This window comes from Diceros bicornis, chromosome 18 (genome assembly GCF_020826845.1).
Source record: "Diceros bicornis minor isolate mBicDic1 chromosome 18, mDicBic1.mat.cur, whole genome shotgun sequence".
NCBI lineage: Eukaryota > Metazoa > Chordata > Mammalia > Perissodactyla > Rhinocerotidae > Diceros > Diceros bicornis.
The window spans coordinates 42,748,889-42,766,467 of record NC_080757.1 but is presented as its reverse complement, the minus strand read 5'-3'; the positions used below and the strand labels follow the sequence as shown (position 1 = coordinate 42,766,467).

At 51.2% G+C, this 17,579-nt stretch overlaps 1 protein-coding gene across 4 annotated transcripts in view; it reads left to right on the top strand.

Annotated features, from left to right (window-relative positions):
* Nucleotides 1–13,015: 13,015 nt before the first annotated feature.
* HDAC5 (histone deacetylase 5) overlaps nucleotides 13,016–17,579 on the top strand; it is a 37,326-nt gene continuing 32,762 nt past the window's right edge. For 3 of the 4 annotated variants that reach the window (XM_058561118.1, XM_058561117.1, XM_058561115.1), the window contains exon 1: nucleotides 13,016–13,146. The gene's annotated coding sequence lies outside the window, so the exon portion shown is untranslated. Of the gene's footprint in view, nucleotides 13,147–16,458; nucleotides 16,837–17,579 lie in introns of those variants that run through there. The other variant, XM_058561116.1, reaches the window with a different exon arrangement.

Sequence of the window (17,579 nt, the reverse complement as noted above, 5' to 3'; positions counted from 1 at the left end):
TGACAGCTAGAGTTGCATAGTTTTAAGGACTCGAAAGGCAGGAGGAAGGTAGCTGACTTGAGTTCTTAATGATCTGATCTGGACCAACCCTAGATCTTCCCCAGGGTGGCCTGGTCTGGCCTGACCTCTGGGCAGCCTATGGCTTCCATCACAGCTTTATGTGGACCAGTTAACCTGTCATATGTCAGAATGGAGGCCAGAATAGAGATGGGAAAGGGAACCTGGATGCTTAACTCTCATCCAAGTTAGGAATTCCCTCAAGGCCTCTGTGCTTCTGAGCTGGGGGACAAAACCCCAACCCTCCTATTTACAGGCCTCCTCTCCCCACAGGAATCCCAGGTGCAGCTCATCCTGCCCAGATGTGGATAGTCCTGGAGACCCAGTTACAGGGCTCCCTGTGGCTCTGGGCTCTGTCAGCTCCAGTAGAAGGAAGATCACAGACCGCAAAAGGTCAAGAGGAATCATAACAGCTCCTATCCACACTGTAGTTTGCAGCTTCCAATTTTAACTACTAACTCATTTTGTCTTCACAAAGATCCCGTGAAGAGTGAGAGGCAGGTATTACTTTACAAATTAGGAAACTGAGGCTCAGGGGGGGAAGGGACTCCCTCAGGGTCACAGAGTCACTCAGTGGTGGACCTTCTGGGTGGAAATCCTGTGCTTTCTCCTCCATCACCTTTCTAAGTTAAATGAACTTGGCATCTCCTGCCCCCACCTCCTGTTAGAACCTGGATGGGGGTGGAGACAGTGGCTGGAGCAAATGGAAAACGTCGACCTGGGACATTTTAGAGAGCGGCTGTCAGGACACAGTAAAGAGGCTGTCTGTGATTTTAGAGTTGGGAAGGACGCCCATCCTGAAGGGTTCTCCCCCAAATCAAATGTCTTCTCTTTCCTAACACTGTCATCTGAAGGAAAAGGCAAAGACCGGGTCTCCACAGTGATGGGGCCTAGGTCCTCTTATTTTTCCTCTTAGAAGAGGGGTTAGTGGGCTTAACTCTAATAACCAGGCTCGAGGATAATGGAGACTTAGACCAAAAAGGAAGGAGTGCGTTTAGGGAAAGGGAGAAGTGGGTGCTGGGACTTGGGCTGGAGGACCCATACCAGAAGACGCCAGAACCCCAGCTGTGAAGTGGGTACAAAGGAGAGTGAGTGTAACAAGGAGGTCTTAGAAGCACTCTGATTTAACCCATAAAAATAGCAGCCAGTCCTTCCTGAGCACTTTCTGGGTTCCAGGCAAGGTTCTGGGCACTTCACATGTATCAACTCACTTAATCATTGTAACAAGCTTTGACTTCTGCTTTACAGGGGAGGAAAGGGTCAATGTCTTGCCCAAGTTCACATAGCTAATAGGTGGTGGAACTGGATGATGAAGCAGGCAGTCTGACTCCAGCGTCCACAGGCTTAACTACTATGTTGTTCTGCTGCTTAGAATTCCAAGGAACTGTGTTCTTAACCTGGGGCTTCAGGGAATATAAGTCCCCTGTAATTATGTGCAAAACATCATGTGCCTATGCACGTGTGCCTTGTTCTGAGAGAGAATCCATGACTTTCATCACATTTTCATGGGTCAGAAGCCTCTTGCCTTGCTCTTTCTCGGGACCAGGATACACCCTAACCCCTCATTCCCCTCCATCCTTCAACTTGTCCAGATGCCTTACACTCTACATCAGGCCTTATCATCTCCTGCCTGGACTTTGCAGTAGCCTCCTGCATGGCCTCCCTGGTTCAAGCTTTCCTTCCTTCTGTCCATCTTTCTAACATGCAAATTGGATACTATTTTTCCACTGTAAAAATTCTTCAATCCCTCCCGGTCACTAGAGCATGACATACAATATCCCTAGGGCCTGCAATGCCCTGGCATCTGCTTCCCTGCCCTATCTCATCTCTCAACCAACCTCCAGTCAGTACCAATCCCTCTCCACCCCACTCATTCTTCATGCCCCAGGTCACATGCTGCCACCTCTAAGAAGCCTTCCTTAACTGCCCCAGGCAGACCAAGGTGTCCTTCTCCTTGGTTCCCTGCACTTTGGGACTACCTCTGTTATAGCCTGGGTCTCTTCTTTGCCCTGTATTGTCTTCAAGTTTCCCTCATACCTCCCAGCTGGACTTCGAAGTCCCTCAGGGCAATGGCTGTGGCTTTTCACTTTTGTGAACCAGCACTTGGCGCAGAACCTGCCACATGGGAGACACTCAGCAAGCATTTGTTGAATAACTTAATGCCATTTGTCAGGAGGGAGTGGGAATGAGTCTGGGCAGCTCCATGCTCACTTCCGCAGCAAATACTTGCAGTGGCTAGATAAGGAGCCTCATCTTCTTAGGCACAAAGGAGAGCACACATGGAGTCTGTGTGTGTGTGTGTGTGTGTGTGTGTTTGGAGATAGCGTGCTGCATTGGTTGTGGAGTTAGACAAATCTTAATTTTTAATTTTTTTTCTGTGTGTGAGGAAGATCAGCCCTGAGCGTGAGGAAGATCAGCCCTGAGCTAACATCCATGCTAATCCTCCTCTTTTTGCTGAGGAAGACCAGCTCTGAGCTAACATCTATTGCCAATCCTCCTCCTTTTTTCCCCCAAAGCCCAGTAGATAGTTGTATGTCATAGTTGCACATCCTTCTAGTTGCTGTATGTGGGACGCAGCCTCAGCATGGCCGAAGAATGCGTCAGTGCGCGCCTGGGATCCGAACCCGGGCCGCCAGCAGTGGAATGCGCGCACTTAACCGCTAAACCACCAGGCCAGCCCCAGACAAATCTTGGTTCATATTTGACCCTGCTGCTAACTGGCTGTGTGATCTTGAGTAACTTAATTTACCTCTCTGAACCTTAGTTGTCTCATCTATGAAAATGGAATAATACATCTTCCTCACAGGGTTGCTGTGAGATTAAATGAATTAATGCATTGAAATGGCTAACTCCATGCCTGGCACGCCGGCGGGACCTCAACAATGTGGGTTCCCTTCTCCCCTACTTGAGTTTGCAAACATGTGCTGAGATTTATTGTGGGAACCACATGGCTTGAATTTGTATCTCTTCCAGCATATTTCCAAATGCATTTTGCCCTAATTTGTATTTTTATCATATGAACAGTTGTATGCAAATCAATGTGAGGATGCCTGTGTTTACATGTTTATATTTACATTTGCCTTGGTATGGACAGTGGCATACACCGGAAGTGTCTACATACACTGAGAGTGTTGTGTGGCTGTGTTGGTGGGTGGGTGTCTCACGTTGAGTGAGTATGTGGAATTAAACGTGTGTTGTGTGCTGCATACGAGGGTGGGGTCTGAGTTTACGGGGGTGGGGGAGGGCTGGTCTGTTTGTGTGACTTTGTGAGTGTGAAGGCTGTGTAGACCAGCACTATGGGATAGAACTTTCTGTATGGATGGAAATATTTTCTATCCGCACTGTGCAGTAGAGTAGCCACTAGCCACATGTGTCTATGGAGCACTGAAACGTGGCTAGTAAGACTGAGGAACAGAAGTTTTAATTGTATTCAATTTCAGTTAATTTAAATGTAAATAGCCACAGGTAGACCATAGACAGAAACCTCAAACTTGTTCTCCACAGATCAAGTGGTGTGCATTCCCCACTCTCTTACTACTGAAACCCATCTATCGCATCCCAAGTCCCAACCCCAGCAGGTAGAGGGACCCTCTGGAGCCCCGCCCTCGCGTGTATGCGCGCGTGAGACGTACGGAGGGGGCTGCTGCCGCTTCCCCACCCAACCCCCCAAATCCCCAGGCAAGCAGTGAATCAGCCTGACAATGAGGTGAGTCATTCATGAACTGCTCCGGGCCGACCCAGCAGGCGGGAAGCAAACGTCAGCCAGCCACCCAGCCCTACCCCCCCAGCACCCTAGCGGGATCGCTCAACCCCACGCGCTGCAGATGTTGAAGAAACTGACGCGGGCGAATGGAGGCACCAAGTCTCATCTCCTCAGCCCCTCCCTCTTGTTTGCAATCCATTTATCCCCCAGCCCCTTTCTCCCCTGGGGTGGCCTGTGAGTCATCCCAAGGTCGATGCCCCCAATCCAACACCCACCTCCCCAAGCCTCTCCCGGTTGGTCTTCCTCCAAGGCTGGAAGGTGGGGGCAGGGAGGCTGGACCTCTGATGGGGTGCCAGAGTCTGCCTTTGGAAGGCAGGCAGACGCACACTGGGCTGTGGGGGTGGGCAGGGCTCAGGGCAAGCTGCAGCGGGGTGAATCTCTGGGAACTGGCATCCAGCTTGCTTGGAGCATCAAGGCATACATGCCGGCAGCAGGGAAAGACTTGCTGAAGCACCTGTGGCTGGTGGTGAGGAGAGGATGGAGGGGGGGCAAGAGTATTGCTCTGGTTTCCAGAGAGGTCCCACATAGTGTCTCCCCAGTACCTGACAATCTTCAGCGCCTGGTAGCTTGTTTCCTCTGCACTCCCCTACCTGTCCCCACCCCAACACCTGTAACCACCTCCCCTTCCCCATCTATCAGCCTTCTTCTCTTGGACTGAACCTTACTGGAGGCTTCTGACTTGGACAACTAGGTCCCTTACTGGGTCAGAAAATATCATCAAAGGCCTTAAAAATGTATAGCCCCTGGGCCGGCCCCGTGGCTTAGCGGTTGGGTGTGAGCGCTCCGCTACTGGCAGCCCAGGTTCGGATCCCAGGCTCGCACCCACGCACTGCTTCTCCGGCCATGCTGAGGCCGCGTCCCACATAACAGCAACTAGAAGGATGTGCAGCTATGACCTACAACTATCTGCTGAGCCTTTGGGGGAAAAATAAATAAACAAAAACAAAAATTTTAAAAATGTATAGACCCTTTGACAAAACAGCTCCACTTCTAAGAATTTATCTTAAGAAAATAATTCGTGTGCAAAGATTTAGCTACAAGAATGTGCATTATAAATAGCGAAAAATTGGAAACAACCCAAATGTCCATGAAAAGGGGATTGAATAAAGAAATTGGTAAAACAACACAATGGAATACTATACAACCACTGAAAATGATGTTGTGGAAGAAGATTTGATGCCATGGGAATATTTTCATGATGTAGTATATAAAAAATTAGATGATAAGATATTGTGAACAGTGTGATACAATTGTACTTGAAGGGGCCAGCCCGGTGGCGCAAGCGGTTAAGTGCGCACGCTCGGCTGCGGCAGCCCAGGGTTCGCCGGTTTGGATCCCGGGCGCACACTGATGCACCGCTGAGCAAGCCATGCTGTGGCGGCATCCCATAGAAAGTGGAGGAGGATGGGCACGGATGTTAGCCCAGGGCCAGTCTTCCTCGGCAAAGAGAGGAGGATTGGCAGATGTTAGCTCAGGGCTGATCTTCATCACACACACAAAAATTGTTCTTGAAAAAATACGAATGTGGAAAAAGATTGGAAAAGTATTTACCCAATTATTAACAGTTGTTCTCATTGGATTATGAATTTAGGAGTGACTTTATTTTCTTCTTTGTGCTTCTCTGATTTTTCCCCCCCAGAATTTCTACATTGAGAATTTGTGACTTTTACAGCAGAAAAAAATCATTAATTTATTAAATGTTTTAAAAAGCCATTTGTGGGGGCGGTAACAGGAATTAACTATAAATGAGCATATTATTGGGGTGATGAAATGTTTTAAACCTAGATTATGTGATGGTTGTACAACTTGGTAAATTTACTAAAAAATGTTGAATTGTACACTTAAAATGAGTAAGTTTCCTGTTATGTAAATTATACTTAAAAGTTGTTTAAAAACTCTTTAACGAAAACCGTTTGCTGGGCTGTCTGCCATTAAGGTCAGTCTTCTAACCTCATGTCAAGGTCTAGGGGTAGGAATGCCAGATAAAATATAGGACACCCACTTAAATTCGAATTTCAGATGAGGAATAATTTTTCAAGATAAGTATAAAAATAAGTAATATAAGTTTTAAAAAGTCATGAACTCAATATAATTATACAATATTATTCCTTGTTTATCTGAAATTCAAATTTAATTGGGCATCTTGTATTTTTATTTGCTAATTCTGGCACCGCTAGTCTGCAGTCCTTGCCCCTGCAGGATCCCTGGGGCAGGGAAACAGACTTGGGGATGGACATCTGGGCTTGCATCCCCATCCACCCCCAAGGCAATTCTACAAAGTGGGATGGGGAGGAAGGAGAGTGGGATGGAGACCCCAAGAGCTAGAAACAGTAAGGTGAGAGAGGATGGGAGATAGCTGGGAGCAGCGGTCATTTCATTTCGGGTGTGGAAGGTGAGTACCTTGCTCAGGAAATGGGAGTGGCCAATAGCATTTTAGCTGGCCCAGAACCAGGGAGGAGTAACAGCAAGGCTGGACGTGAGGGTGGAGCTTACCCTTTGCTACGCCCCATGCTAGCCCTTCTCACAGGTCCTGTACCAGCAACCCAGGGAGGAGGATGTCATTGCCCATTTTTACAGGTCAGGAAATAGATTTTAAGAGATTAAGTAAATTTCCAAGTTCATACAGCTGTTAAGTGGCAGAGTCTCAGTCTAGGTGAAGGTCTTTACCCTCTCATTGGGGTGGAGTCCAGTGGTTAAACCAGTCAGGCTCTGGGCTCTGATAACCTGGGGTCAGATCCCTGTGTCTTCACCTACTGGGTTTATGGCCTTTGGCAAGTTCTTTAAGTCCCCTGAGCCTCAGGTCCTTCATCTTAAAAGTAGGGATAATAATAATAATAATAATAACGTCCACCTTGTGGGGTTGGGAGGATGAAATGAAATGGTGCAGGTAAAGTCTGTTGCCTGCTGCTATGTCTGCAGGGCAGGACGTGTCCTCACTGATGTGCCAGAGACCCTGCTGCTTGAGGATGATGGCGTGTGCCTTCCAGACACATAAATCAAGGACTTCTTGTTGGGGTGTCCTGGGTCCTCAAGGAGTTCACAGGAGAAAGAGGACATGATTGTCTCTGCCTATTTGGGGGAGACCCTTCAAACCTTGGGAGACCTCATCTGGCACTGCACCCAGAGAGCCTGGGTTCTGCTCTGGCCCTGCCACTTACTGATTGCTTAACCTCCCTGGGTCTCCATCTCCTCATCTATAAGATGGACTACATAATATCTACCTTGTAGAGTTGTTGTGAGAGCTATACTATGTTCATATATATATATATGAACAGGGCTTTTCAAAAGGAAGTCGCTCAATAAATGTTTACAAAGAAAAGGTGGCAAAATGTATGTTGACTGAAGACTACTTGCTGGAGGGAAGGTAACTTGGCCAGGCTCTAGTCCATGACCCTCCTTGTAGCATGTAAGTCCATTGTGTCTTGTTATCTATCGTTTCATGACCTCAAGACCAAGAGGGCCTTCCAGAAGCACAGGGTTCAACCCTCCAATCACAGAGGGGAAACTGAGGCTCAGAGTGGGCAGATGATTTGCCTGAGCTTCTATAGGCAGAGCTGGCCTGTGTCTCCCAGGCTCCCTCTTTCCCCACTGCTCCACTCTGCTTCCTGAGGCTCTTGTTTCCACAGGATCATAAGCTCCCAGAGGGCAGGCACATGTGCACCCTCTGCCCACTCCTGGACATGCATGTTCTGCCCAGAGAAGACACTCTGGAAGAACCTGCAGACGTGTGGGATGTGACTGGCTATAGCTGTCCTTGCACTGTTTGTTCATGTGGCCTTGACTCCTGAACAGGCAGGCAGGAACCCCCTACAGTCCAGGAAATCCTGGGCCTCACTTCCAGATCCCAGCAGGGAGGTGGGGGAGAGGATAGGCTTCCTTTTTAGCCATCCCCCTGAACCTCTTGCTCTTTTTGCTGCTAGGAGGGTAAGAAGGCTTGATGTGGGCCATTTCATGCCACTGGGAAGAACTGGGCTGAGAAGCCCTGTCCTCGGTTCTCACCTCTGTCCCAGGCCTTCTGGTCACCTGCTGTCCTTTAGCAGGTAGCTGGCAGCTATGGGAGGCTCTTGGTCAATGTGGGACCTGCAGACTAGGGGACTGGCAGCTTTGCTCTGCTCTCTCTCTCTAAATAACATATATATACACACACATACATACATATATATATACATATATAATCTTTTTTTTTTTTTAAGCACCGTGACGAAAGGTGGTAGCTGCACCCAGAATAGTCTTTATTTTTAAACAAATTCACAGATTGTTTCAGGAGCCATGATGCTGGCTTTCCCCAGGCTTGGCCATTGCTGAGTGTGGAGACAGTGGCCTGTTCCGATTCTCTGGGCCAGGAAGGCAAGAGCTCGGAGGCCTGGGAAAGGATAGAAGGAGTCAAGGGTCAGGTAAGGCTCTCAAGTGAGGAATCACTGAGGCCCTCGCCTCCAGTCAGGCCCTCCTTGTTTTGTTTTTGTATTTTTGAGCCACAACTCTAGAACGGTTAGCTCGCAGAGCTGGAAAAGTCCTTGGAAGTCATCTATCCAACCATGCCATTTTACAGATGAGGAAACTGAGGTCTAGAGGGGTGGCAGCTTGCCCAGGCACCTGTCTGTTGCTCTTCTCCCAAACATCTCAAACAGTCCAGCATGACTTTATGCTGGATGCTGGTCTGAAACTAGTTTCGTCCTGCCCTAAGCCCAGAGGAGAGGAAATGGGGAAGGGGGGAAACGGAAGGGAGGAGGAACTGTTTTTCCACTCTTCCTTCTCAACTTCACCTTGTTGAACAATCCAGAAATGTCTCCAACTGGAAGGAAGGAAATCCAGTCCAATCCTCTCATCCTAGGTGAAGAAACAGAGGCCCAGAGAGGGAAGGGACTTGTCCAGGGTCACACAGGGAGGCCTGGGCCAAACTCCAGCATCCTGGGGGCAGTTTTCATTATACTCTGCATAACTCAGTCCTCAAGGACCTGCCTTTGCTTTGTGCCTTGGGGGCACATGGATTGTTTGCCCAGAAATAAACTCTCTTCTGGCACTTGAGCATATTGTAAACAGCCCTGGGGCAGGCCTGGACCTTAAAGCATCCCAAAGGAATGAAGGTCCAGCTTAAGCTTTGAAGCCCAGCTCTATGCTGGATGCTGTCACATCTGCCATCACATCTAATTTGGAATTCACAGAGTGTCAGAACTGGAAGGGACCTCAGAGAACAGAAGTTCAGGTCCTGTTTCCCAGATAAGGACACCAAGGCCCAGAGGGGAAATGACTCATCCAACAACACACCAGGACGGAGCTGATCCCAGGACCCAGGTTTTCTCACCTCCTGTCCTGTTTTCTTAATTTTTTGCAGTCCCCATGGTACCTAGCACTGTGCTGGCCTCATAACTTTTCAATATGCTCAACCAATTCTTGCTGAATGGAATAGAAACAAGATGCCTCTGTGTACACGTTGCCCTTGGTAATTGATGAAAGCTTTAAAGAATGCATATTTCCTTTGATAAATATCTAGTAAATGTGTATTGCTTGGGCTTATCAGCTCAGTTCTTCCTTGTTCTATATTATTATCTGCCTGATGCTGTATTCAGAACTGGACTGTTTCCACCCCAGGCACTCTTTAGAGGCCAGCAGGGCCACTTAAGTATTGCTCCACCAGAGACCAGAGCTGTGGCCCAGACCACCCTGGCCAGAGCCTCCCAGAGCCTCTGGAATCCTGCCCATGGATCTGAGTATTTCCACCCAGGAGAAATTCTGGGTGAGAGTTTGGAGGTGAGGGCACATTCGAACTGGGTGCCTTGTCTATTCCCCAGGCAATGCTAACTTTAGAAGGCATGAACCCGGGTGAGTGAGAGGGCATGTGGAGGAGATGGGTGCTAGCTGTTAGTCCAGCAGTGTCCCTCGAGCAGAGAGGAAGGTTGCTTTCTCTTCTACTTCAGGTACTGGCCAGGACATTTCTCATGATTCCAGGTGGAGTAGCAACTCCCGGAGCCTCTAGCAGGGTTGCTCACCACTCGTCGTTCCACTCCCCAGCACTGATGCCTCCTTCTCAAAGTCCAATAGTGCTGCCAACCTGTCAGGCTATAGGTTAATGCCGGGCTCTCCTCTGAGACTGACTTCCTTCTACCAAGAGGCCAAAGTTGCCCCTGGGTCCCAGGGTCAGAAGTTCCCCAGTCAGCTATTTGATCCCATCTGCAGGCTCACTCTACATGTGGAAACTGAGGCAGTGGTTAATGAGATAGCCTGTGCCCCCTGTATGCATGGTGACTGGTCTTGGCAAGCGCCTACTCTAGGGACTCATAACAAAAGACAGTTTTATTCTAAGTTCCTTAAAGGCAGAATCATCTCTATATCCCCAGCACCTACCACAGGTACACAAGAAACATGTGGAATGAATGTGGAATTATTTAACCCCCACTTACCCAAGGAGGGGAAATCTGAGAGCTCAGCAAGGCCCCATAGAGTAAATTCTGGTAACTTCTGGGGCATTTGGCCACTGGGGGACTGAGGTGCTTATCTCAGGGACCCCCAGAGAAGAGGACTAGAGTATTGGGCTTGGGATCCCAGCTCCCCCAGGCCCTGTTCCTTGTGTTTGGGGGACAGAGACCTGGGTTTGAATCCCAGTTCTTGCTTGCATGAACTCTGTGACTCTGGGCAAGTGATTTAGCTTCTCCAAACCTCAGCTCCCTCATCTGTGGAGTGGGAAGTATGTAGCCAAGGTGCTCCATGAGACAGTTATTGACGTCCATCATAGCAGATGGGGAGATTCTTTCCCCATGTTCTGAGATCTCGAGAGAAGATATTTCAGAGTCTTCAGAGTCCCCAAGCCTTTACTGAGTATCTGCTATGTGCAAGGTGACATGCTAGGTGCTGGAAAGGCATAAAAAAAAAAAATGTGATCTTATCTCTTTTCTCAAGTGGCTCATACTCTGCTTGAGGGGGCAAAACATAAGCACTGAGAAAGCAAAACCCCAATCCAACCCAACCGCCCAAGAGATATCACAAGGTTGTACCAGAGCAACAGCAAATGGGTGGCACCATCATTATGGGACAGAGGCAGGAGGACCTCTGTCTTGGAGTGACATGGGATGACATTGTTGGGGCGGTCTTTTGCTAAGAGTCCATTGTCTGGTCAAAAAATGCTTACCTTGGCTTAATCTTTTAGCACTCATTCATTGAATTCAATACACATTCATTGTCTTTTTTTGTTCCAGGCAGTGTGCTGGGAGGCAATGTGTGGTTTCTGAGCTCAAGAAGCTTACAGCTTAGGGAAAGGGACGGACACTGAACCAATAATGCCATAAATAGATGTATATTTACAAATTGTTATCAGGGTCCATGAAAGCATGTATAACAAGGGGATCTAATTTAATGAAAGGACCAAGGAAGGCCTATTTCAGGAAGTAATATTTAATTGAGCTCTGCAGATAAGTAAGAGTTGGCCAAAGAGAAGAGAGGAGGGGAGCATTCCAGAAAGAAAAAACAGTCTGTGCAAAGGCCCCGAGGATCAAGGGACACGCTATTCAAGGACATGAGAGAGAGCCACAATGGCTGGAGTACAGAGAGCTAAGGGAAGAGAGGTGAGGTAGGCAGGGACCAGATCACGTAGAAGCTTCTAGGTTGGTTTTTCCCCCAAGTTTGACGAGAAGGCCAGCTGCAGCAAAATCCCCTGGAGTACTTATTAAAAATGAAGATTTCTGGGCCCCATCCCCACAGAAAAATAAGCTCTGTCAGTGGGGATCAGGAATTAGCATTTTGAACTAGCTCCTCAGGTAATTTGTAAGTTCCCTAAAGTTTGAAAACCACTTTTCTGGGCCACATACGGATTTCAGGGACAAAATTGGAAAGATTTTAAGCCCTCCTTTGATTATATTTATGTTCTAAAAAGGTCACTCTGTCTTTGGGAGAAGGCTAGGATGGATGCAGGGAGTGGACTGGTCAGGAGGCAGCTGCAGTGTCTCAGGTGGAAGGTGATTTGGCTGAGAAAAAGGGGTGGGGATGGAGATGGGGCGGAGTGGACTGATTCATGAGATAGTTTGTAGGAAGAACGTTTGTCATTTATTACAGGAACATGTATGTATGTCATTTACTTTCTCTGATTAGATAAGTAGTACATGATGGTTGCAAAATTTCAGATACACAGAAAAAGATAAAGGAGAAAGCAAAGGCGAATATTTTGGTATATATTCTTCTAGATTTTTTTAGATACATACATACTCAGACATATGGATCTAGTTTCTTGTTCACAAAAATGGAACAATTCTGTACTCTCTGATTCCTGATTTTCAAGAAAACAATATATCTTCTTAGGTCAATGTAGACCTATATCATTTTTAATGTCTGGATGGTATTCAGTGGAAACTGAATGGATGTGCCCTAGTTTATTTGCCAATCCCCTACTGATGGTTATTTAGGTTGTTTCCAACTTTTCACATCATTATAAGCAATCTTTTTCCTTCTATACTCATTTTGAACACAACAATGTTTATTTTCTTAGAATAAATTTTTGTTAGTGGAATCACTGGGTCATTGACAAACCGCCTAGGTTTAATCACATATACTCATATTGTGTCCTCAGGGGAGTTGTAGAGGGGGATAGCACCAAAGTCACGGACCGGAAGTCTTCCTTTTGAAGGCTTTGGACTCTTACAATCATACTCTGACCTTTCCCAGTCTTTCCTTTCCCCGGCATGAATGCGGTGTGTGCGGTCGGAGCTGGAGGGTTCAAGACTGGTCCCAGCCACCACCCCCAGCCTGGCGTCCTAGCTGGGGCCTCCGCGGCCCTCCCAGCTCCTAGGAATCCATCCCTAGTTCCCCTCCCCCACCGCGGGAGGGCGTGTTAGGGAGAAGCTTAGGCAGGCAACGATTGCACCATCCACGGTCTGAAAAGGAAGTCGAGGAAGAGCAAGGAGGCAAGTCGAGCGTCCCAAAGGCAGAGCCACAGCAGCCAAACCCGGCCCCCTGCAGCGCTCCTTCTACTACTACTCGCTGGGCTCCGATCCCTTTCCTTCCACCCCCTCCCCAGCCCAACCCTTTGCTGGGTACCGGCCCTTTAAGAAGCTGTCACGGTGGCGCTGCTGGTCCCGCCCGGCAGGGAGGGCCGAGAGGGAGGGGAGGGGTTGGCAGTGGCTGAAGCAGAAAGGGGGGGGGGGGGGTCTAGATCTATTTTTAGCTCCGGGTCGGGTCACGTGACGGGAGTGACGTCTCCGAATGTTGTTGTTGGTGGCGGCGGCGAGCGGAGCCGGAGGAGCCGCCGCAAAGATGGAGGAGCCGTCGAGGAGGCGCTGCCGCTGCTGCCGCCGCCGCTGCTGCCGCCGCCGCCCGCGAAGCCGGAGCTCGAGCCGCAGGGGGTGAGCGCGCCACACCACCCTGATCCCATCTCCCCCGGCCCCCCGGACGCGAGGCGGCGCCCCCTCCTCCTGCCCTCGCTGCCTGTGGGCTCCCCGCGCGCGCGCCGCGTTCCGCGCCCCCCTTCCTTCCTCCCGACGCCCGGTGCCAGCCGGCGCCCTCCGGGAGTATCGCCAGCCCGGGAGCCGGGCCTCGGGGTTACCGCGCGCGCCCCTCCCCGCCCCTCCCATGCAGGGGCGCCTTCCCCAGGTAAGGGAGGGTCCCGCCTTCCCGCGCCCCGCGCCCCTAAATGGCCCGGAGACCGGCCGGGGCTGTCTGATTTGTCCTCTCCCGGGCGGCGCGTGTTGCGTTGCAGTGCGATTTGAGCTCGGCACCCGGATTCTATGCAGACCCTTCTTCGCTGGACACCCCTTTCTTGGTACTCTGAGGTGAGGGGCGCTGCCCAGCCCGCAGCGCTTCTACCCATACCTAGGAACGCATCCTTGATTTTGTGTCCTTGACTTCCGTGCATGAGGAGGGGGCCTGCGGGCCCACTTTACTTCTCCTCTCTTCTATTATTCTCGCCCCCTCCCCGGTGAGGCGTTACTGCGTTTGTTCCCACCCTCTTCTCCTGTCTGACACCCTGGAGCCAGAGAGAGCAAGCTAGGCGATGAAATGCAGCTCCCCCACTTCGTGTCTGGGGTAGATGCCCCTCATTTTTCATCCTGGGTCTGTATCTTATGGAGGCGGAGACACTGCTTGTGCCTTTTAACTTGGAGGAGGCTGCTTCCCAACCCCACCCTTCTCTGGGGGCTCTGGGGAAGATGAGAACTGGCTGAGTGATAAGTAATTAATCTGGGAGTCTGGTTGGTGGGGAGGGAGAAGAGGGGTGGTGGGGGTGCCCCATTTGGGGGAGGAGGTGACCACCTGATATCCCCACTGTTGGCCTTCTGAGATGAGGTGTGTCTCTAAAGAGGAAGGGTAGCAGCTGCAATTGCTTTTGGGGGGCTGCTCAAGAGACCCACCACTCTGACAGTGACCACTGTGCTTCTGGGGCCTGGAATTAGCTTTGGCGATTGGGGGTGGTGGTGATGGTGATTGGGTTCAGGGTCCACCTGGAGGGGGAGGACGGAGCCAGATCATAGGAACAAAAGGAGACAGGGGATGGGAGATCAGGAGTCTTGGCCAGAGGGACCCCCATCCAGACTGCCTTGCAAGACTGGAGCCTGGGGCTGGGTCATGCCCTGGGCCTTCTCAGGTTCAGAGGATGTAGGCAGGGAGGGTTCTCAGCCCGAGTTCTGGGCACCAGAGCCCCTGAGCTTATGCTGGCTCTTGAGATGCTAGGCTAGGCTGGGAATGGTGGGTGAGCCATGTTGGGGGCTGCCTGCTTCTTCATTCCAGTCTTCCCTCCTTCCTCTCTCTCCTAAACACAAAGCTTGGGGGGATCTTGGTTTGCCTCCTGCCCCTTCTCTTGAATCCTCTCTTTGCCCTGTGTCCCCTTGGACTTGGATCTGGGCTATGTCTTGACAAGGCAGGCAGGGGTCTCTCTGAGTTAGAGGGGTGGGCCCCCCAGCATCTGCACTCTGCCCTGGAAATGCATGCACTCCGGGAGCCAGAGAGACAGACACTAGGTACAAGTCACTTGGGGGCAAGGATGGAGAACATGTTAGCTCTGTGTCAGCCTCCCCCCAGTATGTCCTCCTCTTTGGCTGGATCCTGTAATTTGGGGGGGGCAGCAGTAGCACGTGCCCCACCCACTCCAAGTTGCTGCAGAGACAAAGGTTTGCTTTCCCTTCCCTAGAGGTGGCATCTTAGCTGTGAAATGGGGTCTGGGGATGGTGGGGGTAGTTTGTGTTTCTGCAACAGGGAGAGGGGGGATCAGCTAAAGGGGCTGGGGGGAGTGCAGTCCGTGCCGAAGTACCAGCTGCTCTTTAATAATTAATTCTTCCTACTCACATCCCTTTGAGGAGGGATGTCTGGAACACGGCATCAGGCTCAGCCAGCCTGCTAGAGGACGCACTCGTGTTGGTGGGGGGGTGGGGGAGAGACTGCGAGGGGGGGCGGTTCTTGGCATTTTTGGAGCACTGTTGCTTGCTCATGAATGAAAACCTGATGCAGCCCGTGAGGGGGCCTATTGTAGCCGACTTTGGCTAATTAAACTTTCTCTGCCTTTCTTTTCCCCACCACACCTCACCCTAGCCCCGTGCGTGCGGCCCCAGCCCTTTCTTGAATGGGGACCCTGTCTGGTAGTGCTGGGGAGGGGTATCATTGTGCTTGAGGTTTTAGGGCAAACAGACCTGGTCCTCTGCCCTCTGCCTCCACCTCCTCCCTCCTGCCCGTCTTAACCCCCCCACCCCCCCATTTTTTTCTAGAAATAGCAGCCTCCTCCATCTGGCTTGTGCAGATGCCTGGAGCTGCGTCTGAGCAGACAAACAGAAATGGGCCGATTGCAAAAATGAATTTGTCAGCCTGGTGCCTTTTTTCCTCCCTTGTTGCCCTCCCCCTTCCCTTAGTTTGGGGCCTGGACATCCAAGTCAGCCACCCCTCGGGGCCCCGATAATCCCAGACTTCTGGGCCCAGCTGAGGGGAGGCACAAGGTGATGGAAGCTCCTGGAGGCTGGGGAAAGTGGTCTGCTGTGGCCCTGGTCAGGGGATGTCAAGATGAGGGTTCTTTGTGCCTTAGACTGGGATGTCTGGGCTTGTAGCTTTCTGAGGAAGTCTTTGGGGCAGATCTCAGATTGTGAGCAATCTCTGGCTCACAGGATTTGGTTCAGACAGCTCACCTGGCTGCCTGTGACCTGGGGAGGGGACCCCAGCCTCGGTGCTCAGGACTTGGGCCTGCCTCTAGTGGGGCCAGAGCTGGTGTGTTGGGAGGGGGCTGCCTGGTGGTGCTGGAGTCCAGGTTCCTGAGAGGCCCTCGAAGAGACACCGACTCCCCAGGAATTCTGAGGGAGTTGTTTGAGGGACAAGCAACCTGCAGGGCAGCATTGTGAACTTGTGGCCTTTGGGGCATTACATTGCTCCATGTCTCCCTCACTTGTCTGCCCTTCTCCTCCCACCCTCTGCCAGAGTTTTTGTTGCTCATGAGTGGGGTGGAGGGTGTCCCTCTAGGGTTTTTGCCCTACCTACCCTGGCTTAGCCATGAGCTTGTAAGGTGAGATGCAGTCGGTTTCCCTCATTCTTTGTCCTAGCTGGAGCTGGGAGGTGGGTTTGGATCCCGGAGTGGGACAGAGGTCTGACTGGAAGAGAGAGTTCATGGGGGTGGGGCAGGGCCCTGGAGTCTGCCTACGTACCACGTCACAGAAGCCGGGCTGCTCACTGGTTTGGCATCCAAGTCTCAGGTCATCCAGGAGCCACACAGCTCTTGGTCCCTGACTGCCCACCGAGACCCTTATATAACAATAATCAGCAGTGAGTTTCTCCGGCAAAGGAGGGAGCAAATAGCTCAGGTTTTCACCATCATGCTGCCCTTTTTCCCCTTCATGCCCTACCCAGACAAGAATCTACTCCTGTCCTGATCAGGCTGGGAACGCTGCTTTGTTTCCCAGGGAGGCTCCTCTTCGCTCGGAGGCTTGACGAGGGTTGGCAGACACTCTCTGCAGGTGGACAGGGGTCCAGGGGTCCTGCTGCATCCTGCAGGGTGGTGAAGAGTGCAGCCTAACTGAGCCCACAGGCAGTTCTAGGAGCCCCTCCCGGTCTCTTCTCCCCAGGAGGTGAGGGCAGTGGGGGCTCAGGGCTGATCTTAATCTAGTTTTTGTGTCTTTGAGGCTCTGCCCCTTCTGAGCATCCTGTGTGCGTTTCACTAAGGAGAGGGGCTGGGCCGCTCAGCTACTGGGAATCGTGGGAATTTCTGAACCTGTGTTCCCCAGCCCACGGGAAAGGGTGTGAGCAGGACTGGGCGCCAGCCCTGGGGTGGGCACGGGCTGAGCTGCCTGCCCATGCGGGCCCTGCCAGACACCAACAGCCCCACCTGCCGAATTCCTGAGCTTGGCCCCAGCCCTGCTCAGCCTCTTTTGTCCTTGCCCCACACCTGTGCCTGCCGGTAGCAATTCAGCCCCTTCATGCTGCTTCCTTGCACCTCCCCATTTGAGTGCACCTTTCTCCAGCTACAGACTCCAAACTCTGTGGGCGAGAGCAGGGGGCAGCAAACTTAGGAAGACCTCAGGTGTGTGCACGTGCCTGTGCGTGCATGTGTGTGTGTGTTTGTGGTCACGTGTCCCTGCCACGGCTGACTGCGGGGCTCCTCGGCTCCAAATGGGCCCCACCCCTGGGACTCCTTGATGAGAATGCAAGACTTACTGAGAATTAATCCTGCCGGGAGGTGGGGCTGTTCAGGGGGCAGAGCTGATTGCCTGTTCCTAGCTAGGGGAGCAGAGTTAGGGCTTAAACATCGGGCTCCTCTCAGCCTCATCTGATTGCTTCCTGCTACCTTGCTTTCACTGGGTATTGGAGGGCC